The sequence below is a fragment of the Centruroides vittatus genome, unplaced genomic scaffold (assembly GCF_030686945.1).
Source record: "Centruroides vittatus isolate TY-2023 unplaced genomic scaffold, ASM3068694v2 contig_689, whole genome shotgun sequence".
Taxonomy (NCBI): domain Eukaryota; kingdom Metazoa; phylum Arthropoda; class Arachnida; order Scorpiones; family Buthidae; genus Centruroides; species Centruroides vittatus.
The window spans coordinates 376,696-388,145 of record NW_027122434.1 but is presented as its reverse complement, the minus strand read 5'-3'; the positions used below and the strand labels follow the sequence as shown (position 1 = coordinate 388,145).

General features: G+C 27.2%; 1 protein-coding gene across 1 annotated transcript in view; it reads left to right on the top strand.

The window, feature by feature from the left end:
• Nucleotides 1-5,800: 5,800 nt before the first annotated feature.
• The window catches only part of LOC136980306 (lissencephaly-1 homolog), a 50,608-nt gene continuing 44,958 nt past the window's right edge, over nt 5,801-11,450 (top strand). The window contains exon 1 of the mRNA XM_067276397.1: nt 5,801-5,897. The gene's annotated coding sequence lies outside the window, so the exon portion shown is untranslated. The remainder of the gene's footprint in view (nt 5,898-11,450) is intronic.

Genomic DNA, 11,450 nt, shown 5'->3' with positions numbered 1-11,450 from the left:
TTGGGAATGGTCAGTCTTGGATATCCCGGATATGTCGCGTTCCATCGTAGATTCAGCAGCCCCATTGTGGGCCTAGCTGAATCCGCGATGGGTTTAATTTAAAAAATCCTCTTAGTGTTCAGGGCGGAAAGAATCAAAAATGGAAAAAAACTTGTTGATACGAGGGATCCGAATTCATTTGTAATAAAAATTAGAAATAATAGTAATACGACATTAGATCACATTATATTAATAATTATTCGACAAAGAGCACATACACATAAGTATAAGAATCTGCCAAATCTCAATCTGTTATCTGCGTTTTTAATCCTGGAATTACGAGAACATCTACTATTGTATTATGAAGAAATAGATGCAAAAGGTAGCTTCTATTAAATTATTAAAAACCTTAAAATTGGTATTGTCTGATCATATGTAAAATCTGGAAAAAGATATAAAAGTGTATTATATTTTATAGATTAATTCTCTCTAGTCTTAATTTTTATTATATCTCTTTTGATGTTTTTTTTTCTGTTTTGTGGGCACTAAGAATATCTTTTATAATACTCATTACGAGTTCTTCCAGAATTATAATAAATCAGCTTTTTGATGAGGGACGTGCCAGACATATCTGGAACAGACTTCTGAAAAAATTCCGAACGACCGAATATCCGAGACGATAAAGATGTCAATCTGCTGTTCTATGGGAAACGAGATCGAATCCTGGCTGGCAAAGAACTTCAGGAATTTTTCACGGACGATCTGTCCCCGAATTGGGTTTCGTCCTTCTCTACTCGGCCGCTTCCATTATGGGTTTGATTAGAGTCACGATGGGCCAATAAAAGATTTTCTTAATGTCTACGTAACAGAAAGAGTGAAAAATAAAAAATCAAACCTTGAAAAGTTCCTGAGAATTCTACTTGGATCGAATCCAATTTCTCAAAGCGGTACGCACGCGTCATGGCTATTTCGGCCATGCTATTAATCTTTTTTGCATTTATTATATTTTATGTTTTTTGTGGAGCATATTTTATTTTACTTTTTCATTAATGCTGCAACATTATCTTGAAAGTATCCACAGGGTATTCCCCCGTTTTAGTCTATCTACGTTTTACTTTCCCGGATCTTATTTCTCGATTCCTGTAATGTCGTATTTCACTTGGCAGAAGTAGTAAAATATGAAGTAATAATTATCTATTAGTAGACTTATATAATGTTATTACGTAATATTTTAGTATTTTAATTTTTGTTATTTTTAGTACAGTAGAACGTCATTATCCGAAATAATCGAACAATTTCGGATAACCGATTTTCCCGGATAATCTATCACACATAGAAGAAAGAATAAGAAGATAAATACCTTAAATAAAATATTCCTTGAAAGTATTAACCTTAATTGTAATACAATAGCAAAAAAGTTAAGGAATGGAAATTTAATACATACGAATGATAAGAAATAACGAAAAAACTAATCTTATTCATTAAAAAAGCACTAGTCTTTCCTTGCAATCTACAACGTACTTATAAAACTTTTTACTTTGAACTCATTTGTCAGTTTAAAGTAAAAAACACATAATAGTAAAATTAACAATAACGAGATATCTCAATAGTGGATCTATGGAAGATCTTAGGCAGTCGTTACTAGTAAAAACTTCGTAATTTCTGGAATTTGTATTCTCTGAAGTCCATTTCGATTAATCGGTTTTTCGCCGATAATCGATGTTCTATTTACTAATAAAATTTTCATGAAGAAAAACTATTCGTTCTAAAATTTCGCTTGAATTTCATATAGCATATATACAGAGTGTCCCCAAAAAAAAAAAAAAAATGTAGGCGTACTCACTCTTTGATTGACCATTACTAATATATTAAGTTTTGATTTAGGTGTTTATTGGCATAGATTCAAGTCTAATAAGTTAAATGAAAAGAAATTTAATTGAGACATTACCTTTCAACATCTTCTTGAACTGATATCTTCTATTTCTTCTATTGGACTAATAGAGTGAGTACATTTTTTGGGACACCCTGTATTTTTCTGGTAAATCACATCTGTTCATAAAATTATTTAAACGTTTGAATGACATAAAGTAAAAATTTCATTTAACAGTTTTCATATTCAATCCTAATTATAGTAGAGAAGGATAAGGGGGAGGATAAGGTTGGAAGTAAGAGTTAGATAAGGGGGTGTAGGGGGTACTTAGTTTAAAATGACAAAAAGTCGTTATATATATTTTACACAACTTTGTCTTTTTTTCAGTACAGATTATCATCCGTTCTATATCGAAAGTGAAACATTTCCGCGCTGTGGTTTTCCTTTTCGATTTTAAAAAGCATTATTTTTTAATTATTATTATTATTTTTAAATTGAAAAGTACTCGTTTTAACACACACGCATGATAAAACCGCGTAGGAGGACTGATAAAACGGGGGCACCCAGAAAAACTAACTAGAAAACTCTTATTTTTAATGCAACTTAAATGAAACTGTTTTATTTATAGTCGAAATACTTTCGCTACACAATAAGGAAAGGTTTTTTTCAGTTACTGTAAAATTAATTAGTTCTCAATGCAAAAGTCACAATTTTATGTTTAATCTTCACTTTCAAGTCTGGATCAACTTAACAACTCTAATACACTTGCTTCTGGATAAAACTTTTTTCGTGACTCTAGTATCGTCTGTGGAACGTTAAATTCCTTGCAAGCCTTCAGATAACCCATGTTTCTGGATATCACCGTGTGAATGGCTCGTTTCTGACCAAAATTGTCAATTCGTTTTCCTCGGTAATATCTAGACATATCTCTGATTTAGAAAAATAATAATAATAATAATAATAATAATAATAATATAAACTAGCTACAAAATACAAGTATGGTAAAATAGGATGTTTTATCAACCTCGTCGGTATCCCTTTTTATCAAATTGACAGCTAATTTGAAAAACTTTGCAACACAAAAAATTAGGTTTATATGACACATCAATTAGATGTGAAAAGATACCGTAAACAATACTTAATTTGATACTTGCATTCCAAAAGTTACTTTCTGTCGATGCTCTCTGATCAATTACAAAAAAATATTAGTCAACACAGTTTTAAAAAATCAATCGAAAAGTAGTGGTTTCATATTATTCACATTTTTTGTTATCCGGCCCACTGTTGTTCCCATTCAAGTTGGATAATTTAGACTATATACGAAGTGAGTGTAGTGACTAATTATAAACTGTAGTGACTAGTTGAGGCTACATAGTCTACTAAGAGATTATAGTGAATAATTGATTCTATACATTAGTTCAAACAACAGATAGGGTTTTATGTGAGAAGTATCTCCATGAGTTCTAAAATGAAGTTAAATTAAATGAGTTCAATTGAGAACATATAGGAAATTAAAACAAAACAACTTTTTTAGTTTTTTCTAGTAATGAAGAAGAAAAAAGTTTGCATATTTACATTACTTTTTTAAATTCTACTTTTAAATTTTTAATCATATTATTTTCAACTTTTTCTTATAGTAACGAAGTTAAAATTTTAACAATTTAATACTTCATTTTATCTGATTCCATTAATGCTATAAGTGTAGCGCTTATAGCATTATCAGTACAATTAAGAGTGTGTAAACAAAAAAATCTGTATAAAAATCAAACATCTTTATTTTTACAATATGATTATTCAGGAACACAAATTTGACAAAATTAGTTTCTTCTGTCTCTAAATTATGGAATCTGATTAGCAGTCTGCGGCTTTTCTGATTTTATTCTTGACGCCGTCCATCGGAGTTAGAAAATGCTCTGAATTAAATTGGCAGATTTTTGGACTCGATGCACTATTTCATTTCCGATTCATTTTTGATAGACAACTAATTTTCGTACACTTTCTGTTTCGGCTGGTACCAGAATCGTTCTATTGGACGCGGCGGAGGAACATTTGCAACGCAATGAACTACATATTCCTTTAGTACAGAAATTATATCTGTTGCTTAATGCTTAATGCGAGTCCGGTCCAAAAGATATACGAACCATCCGAATGATGTTTCGTGAGGAATGGGATCAGACTCTTAATACACTTCTTTGTTGACGCAGAGGCGAGAGGGTGCTATGAATACTTAGGATTTTCCTTTTGAAGTGATTGCTATCCAAACCAATATTTTTTAAGGAAATTGTGTCTGACGTTATTTTACCTGTGGATCAATTCGACTCCATCCTTACAATAGCATGTGTTGTTCTCAGTACAATCACTTCTATCAAAAGTAAAATACAACTCATCGTCCATAACAATGTCTGTTTGAAGCTTTGAAATTTCCACACGCATTTTTTTTCGCAGCAATGGACATTTGGCAATCTCCCTGTCTCTGGACATCTACCAATAGTCTTACTACTTTCCAGCCTTTCTATGATGCTGTAAACTGTCCTTCTTGCCATCTCCATATCCACAGAATGTTTAACTATGAAGCTTCTCCCCTTTCTTCGTGCTGTTTGTAAAATTCGCCAGCTATAATTCTACTTTGCTTTTCATTAAGCTGCTCCATTTTATTTACGTTTGTAATATTGTCGCCATGACAACATGAATTTAAATCTACGGAGTTCGAGCAACAACCTATGCTAGCACGTTCCCAAATTTATTTATTTATTATTATATTTTTAAAATACCAAATATGTCTGCCACAATTCTGCAGACTTTTAGTTTACATACCTATAAATATTAATAATAAAACCAATATTTACAATAAATTTGTCACAAAAAGATCAAAATATTTTTAAGTTTAGATATTATTTTATAAATAATTAAATTGCTGTAAACTAAATAACGATCATATTTGTTTTTTAAATTATCTAAATTATATTAAAAATATTATAAAGATACGGTAGTCCCTCGGTTTAAATGACAAAATATTTCTGTCCTAAAGAAAAAAATTATATATTTGTTTTTATTCGTGGATAAAACACGCTAAAAGGTGGGTCAACGAGTCAATGAGTATAAGCTAAATTACTCAATGTATTGTACAGTACATTATAATTATATTTTATCCATGCTTATATAATATAGAACATTTTAATACATCCTGTACATTGTAAGTTTGTTATTAATATGTTTTTAAAACATTCGATTTCCCGAACTTTCATCAACAGCAACCATTTATTCTGTTAAATCGAGGACCTACTGTATTTTCTTTCAAAAATTATTTAAAATTAACTATTAATTTTAATAATATCTCTTGTTCATTTGCTCACTTGTCAGTATAAATTATATCTCATTTAACATTTTTTTCTCTTTCCTTTCTAATTTAAAAGTTTTAAAATATTCTATTCTTTAGATTAGCAATATCAAACGTTATGTAATAATACTACTAATAATATACTGCATATTCTACATACATAATTACATAATTTTTATATTATTTATGTAATATAAAAATTATATTTCAATTACAATTAATGAGAAAATTATATGAAAATTCAATAACTTTTTAAAAAAGTTAATGAGATTTATTGCATAATTTTTCGAGTAAATTCAATTATTCATTTATTTTTTTATCTGCCTACAAAAGTGAGTAATAAATAATATAATAATAATAAAAAATAAGGCAAATATTCAAAGAAAATGCGGTTCTAGTTTGAAGATCGTTTTCCATATAAATTAATTTTTATAAGTGCTAAATAGGAAATTAAAGTTTTTAAAGCAGAAATAACTAATTTTCTTATTGATATTTTATCTTATTGACGTTTTATCTCAAACAAAAATGATTAATTTCAATTTATCTCGTCCAAATTACGTTGTTTATTTTTTTTACAGCTGATTATGACGTTGATCCGGACTCTGCCGAATCACGCCGACGACGAGATCTGGCATAAAGTATTATGACGTCATTAGTATATGTGTGTTTGGGTAAAGAGTTGTGGCTACGCCGTCGGGAAGTTAATTAATGGTGAGTCTCGATTCTTCTCTTTTAAAATGGATAATATAGTTTTGAAAAGCTTACGAAACGTCTATTACAGTTTATATTAAGATAATTTATATCGTAATAAGCTAGCTAGCGAGCGATGTCGTCGTTAATATTCGCGAAAATGGCGTCGGAATTCTAGTTGTCTGCTGAAATCAAGCTTTAATGTAATTAATATGGAAACAACGATCTGTTGCGCCAAATAAATGAAAGATAACGACTCGTGAAATTTTCGAAATGACATATTTTCTGGCTTTGTCTTCCCGTATACCATGCCAATTGCATTATACTTTGCTTATCTAATCAATTTCCATATTTATTTTTTTAATTGGAAATAGTAAATGATGCGTAAAAGATTTTAAACCATAAATTAAGTTTTTTTAGAAAGAATTTCGATAGGATGAGCGATGTAGATATTCATTTTCAATTTTTCAATGTATATCAGTTAAAACTTAATACATTTCTTCTATAAATTGATTTCCTAATTATCCTTTTGATAAAAATATAAATTAATTCAGAATTACTGTAATTACAAAGTTTAATTAGTTACTTCAACAGTGCAAATATTTAATACTAACTTAAATTTTGTAAATATAAAGTATTTTCTTACTTTAATTTGTATATTGAAATTATTGGTTATGGATAAAGGTAGTTTTAATGTAATTTGAAGATTGTTAATTAAAATGTAACTAAAACTGAGTTAAGATATAAACTATCGGAGCGAAGAATCAATAAATTGCAGGCATTCGTTACGGAGAATATCTGATATGTTTGATAAATGCCATAATGTTTTAGTTTTAAACAATTACAAACATTCCCTATTTTAAGTTTTTTTGAATTATCAAAGAATATGAATATTATAAGGATTTAAACTATTAAAAATTTGTTAGAAAATGAAGTTTCTGTTGTGATAATTTCTTCAATGTATCCAAGAAAGTTTAGGAGAATACTTAGATATATAAAAATTCTTTAAAATATGATTGGATACACTTGCAAAACAATAAATTATTATTTTAAATTATATTGATACCATTATAGATCATAACTTTTAATATGGTTCAGACATTAAACTTAAAAATATTCTTCTTACGTGGAGAATAATTGAGGAAATTATAAGTATAATGAAATGAAGAAGATTTTTACCAAATTTTCTATGATGATCTTCAGTGTGATTTAGAATTAGTTTCTTAAACTGAAATCCAAGGTTTACTCTTATTTTCAGAAATTACATTTAACAAAGTGATTTGTGTAAAAACTTTAGTTAAACTTTGGATATTGTACTGAACATCATATGAGAATGACATTTAAGTGATATTTTAAAAATTATTTATGAAATAATCAAATGAAAGAATAATGTTACTGAATATAAAATGGATGGTTGAATTAAAAAGTGGATTTAACTATTCGAGAAACTTTGTGAGAAAGTAATGATCTAGTCAACAGAAGATTGGAAATATTTTTTAAACTTAATATTACATTTCCTAGTATTTATAGAAATAATGCAATAATTTTCATCAAAAAGTGTTTGATAATATACAACACGTGCACACTTCGATAATACTTAAAAGTATTTTAATTTGTGTATATTTTTGTCTTTACCAAGACACATTTATATAAAAAATAAACATTTTATAAAATTAAGAGAATTATGTTCATATAATGATATCAGAAATAAAAATTATAATTTTACAAAATGATTGTAAAATTTATTTTGACCCAGTCTGTAAATTGTATTGAAATCTTGGAAATTCTGCATACCGCATATAAACTCTGATAAGAGTAAATATCATCGGTAATATTAAAGAACAACTTATTTTAAGATGGAAGTAATACTAGTCAAACAAAAAAAAATTGCCATTATTTAGCGTGTCTTTGAAATTTAAATACTATTAGCTATTGAAATTAAATAATAAATATTTTATAAATTAGAATATACATAGAAATGTTTTTTCAAATATTTTTGCTAAATTTTAAAAATAAGTCAGTGAAAATTCCTGAAGATTTTAAATATTATATGCTACTATTCAAAGTTTATTGATTTGCATGTTATAGTTTATAAAATTTTTTACTCAATCAAAATGAAGTTTATTCTATAAAAAATATAAAAGCTGTTTGAAATTCTATAATTTTTAATACTGACTAATTTTATGTTACAAGATGTTAACGGATTGGTATTATACATTGTTTTCAATAACTATTTCATGTATTGTTGACATTAAATCTGCCCTTTTATTATCTTGAATTTAATAACTAAAGTTGGATTAATTTTTGTGAAGGCATTTCTTAAAATAAAATCAGTTGCCATATGAATGAAAAATATTATTAGAATCAAAGTTATAAAAACATTGTTCCATTAGATATGTCACTATTTTAGGTTTATCAAAAGTCTTGAATATTCTGATCAATATAGCCTAATATTAATAGATTGAAAAGAATAATTGATTTTAAGAAAATTCTTTTAATATCTTATGCTTTAATGCACATTAAATGCATTAACAAATGGTTATTTTCATGAACAAATTAAAATATTAGATTCAGAAGATCTTTTTAATAAAACACATGTCAAGGTTAAGGTATATACCTTTTTCTAGAACCAATAATATACAAATATTTTAAATCTTTAACTGGAATATTTTTGTGCTATATGTATATTTTTTGACTTTCAGAGGTAACTTTCATAAAATGTTGTTTAGCATTTTTTCAATCTTATTAACTGTTGTTATTTTCTAGATTTATAGAAATAAGATGATTTTTTATTATATTGAATTGTTACCTTATTAAGTTTTTATCAAACTGTTTTGATCAGAACAAAATATGAATCTTATGTCTTAAATGTTTGAATTCTCATCTTAGGTTTAGTTTTTCTTAAAAATATTTTTTTATATTTTAAGAAGTATTTGATATAGTATTCGACCAAATATCTGGCTTTCATAAATCCAGAATTCTCAGAAAAATCGGCTACAGTAGAATCTTGTTTTAATAGATCATGGAATAACAGATTTTTTTCCCAGTTAAATTAATTAATGTAATTTTATCTTCTTTTATCAGATCTGTTACACAGATTAATGGATTTTTTTTTATTCAAAATTTATTGTAAACTTTGCATTTTTTCAACATTTAGTTAATATTTGGGTGTTTCTGGAAATTTGTAGTGTTTGATGATGCAATTGTTACATTTGGGATATGTACAATTGAAGAATTGTACAAAGAGTCAGTTAGCTGATATGATTGAGGAGTCACCTAGTGAATGCTCACTGATCCAAGTGTAGTGCCAAAATTTAGTGAGGCCATCAAGTATTTCCAAGTCACAAAGACCTTCCTGATGAGTTTCAGCATGAACAAACAGGTTGTACTGGGCATGACATTACTAATATTAAGCAGTGTTGTCAATTTTCTGTCTATTGAATACATCAAAAGAAACCAAGGTGAACGAATTTTTTAACAAATCGTGAAGTCAAGCAAAGTGCTGATGAGTATATATAAATTGCTTCTCTTTATGCTTACAGTATGTACAGTTTTCATCATCATTGTCTTACACACATATGGCATAACGTACCTGTACATTACAAACATACATTTTTATAGGATAATGAACAGAGATCTTAAGTGACTAAATAATTTCAAGTACTAATATTTCTTACATATAGGGGTTAAAAAACAAATTTTTTTGAATAACATATTTTTCTGAGTGTGCAGGAAATTTGTTGTTCATGATATAATGGATTCTCAGAACAATGGATGATTTTTGGAAGCCCGAGAAATCCATTAAAACAAGATTCTTCTGTATTTTTGAAACTGGTTAGTTTTGAATTTGGCAGACTAATCCATTACATGACCCTTTCTTTTGATTTTTGTGGCACACACATTGCATCACACCAGTTTCAATGTGACTGCTAGAGTCAATATCCAAAAAACCAGAAACTCTGACAAGCTTAGGATCATTTCTGATCCCAAGCTTGTCAGATATATGGCCCAGTACTGTATTTATGTACAGATACATAAAAGTTTTGATTCACTATACAATTAAATGTAGTCATACTTCCTCATTATCTCAACTTTGAATGAATTATTAATAAGTTGAAAAATAACAATATGTTGGAATAACACAGAACTTTAAAATAGTAATTAGTTTTCTTTTAGATGATGATCTAGATTTTCAAATTTGTCAGTGATTTTACTTTATAAAAATAAATTCAAATTATTTTTAAATGAGAATGAAAAGATTAATGTTTTCTCCTAACATTATAAATTCAACTAAGATATAGAAAATGAATGCCATTTCAATTAATTCATGATTTTGAAGATAAAATATGTTTTTGCTGAATCTAAGTTCACATTTTAAACTTACTGGTTTACACTTGATTGTCACTATCAAAACAAAAAGGACAGTTTGCATTAGCATTAAAAAAATCATTACTAGCTATTTGTCAGTACTGGATTTTCTAGATATACAATTATTGAATATGTAATTAAAAAAGCTACAAAATATGATTGTTTAGAAAAAATTTTTCAAATGATTGTAAATAATTTGAATGTTTTAAAAGAATATTTTGTTATTATAATAATTTGTTTTAAATTTAGTGAATTTAGAGTAAGAATAATCTCTATGTAGAATTAGCATTAACCTAATTAAAATAAAAGAACTCTACAAAAGAAACTCTGAACAAATAATATTCAACTTCTCAATAATATAAAACAAATAGATTCAAGATATAATCACTCAATCAACCAGCACATATTGGTTACACACATCTGGTGGTCATTACAGTTGTTTTTTATGTAAAAATAACTTAATAAAGCTCAATTTTGCAAAAATTACTTTTCTGTTATTGAATATACAAATATCTTAAAACAATCATTAGTGACAATTTAATTTTATTAATTTATGGGCTAAATTTTTCACTTAACATTTTGATTGTATAAGCAGTTATTAAAATAGTAAGGTTAGATAACAGTGTAATAAATTAACTATCTGAATTTAATGCAATACATTATTTTTTTTTTTTCATTTAACTAAATATAAATATTTTTTCTATTATAATGTGATATGAATCTTCAGACCAGACTGAATATTTTGTAGGATATTCTGGATTGGTTTGTTTCCCATACCTTTATTCGTACCATTTAATGAAGTTATATATAAAAATGTTACATGAATTTTAATCATCATAGATTTCTGCTAATTAAAATGAAAGTTGACATTTTTAATTACTAGAATTTATCTTCAGAAAAAAAGTTTGGATCAAAAATCATTTTGGACTCTAATAACTTTTGTAGAAATATAAACATAAACACTTTGAATTCGTATTAAATTAATATTGAATCCATTAATTATTTAACCTAATTTCCAAAATCATTACTTTTGTAACTGTTAAAGACAGAGAAAATTTAGCTTACAGACTAATAGTTCAAAGTCTGTTATGCACAGAATAACTTTTGTTTTGAAATAACAAAACTAAGAAATGAATATTTTTAGCATTGTGCTTGCACAAAAAGATAATGTCTGATGTGCTTTGGAATACTGTTGCCTTACTAAAT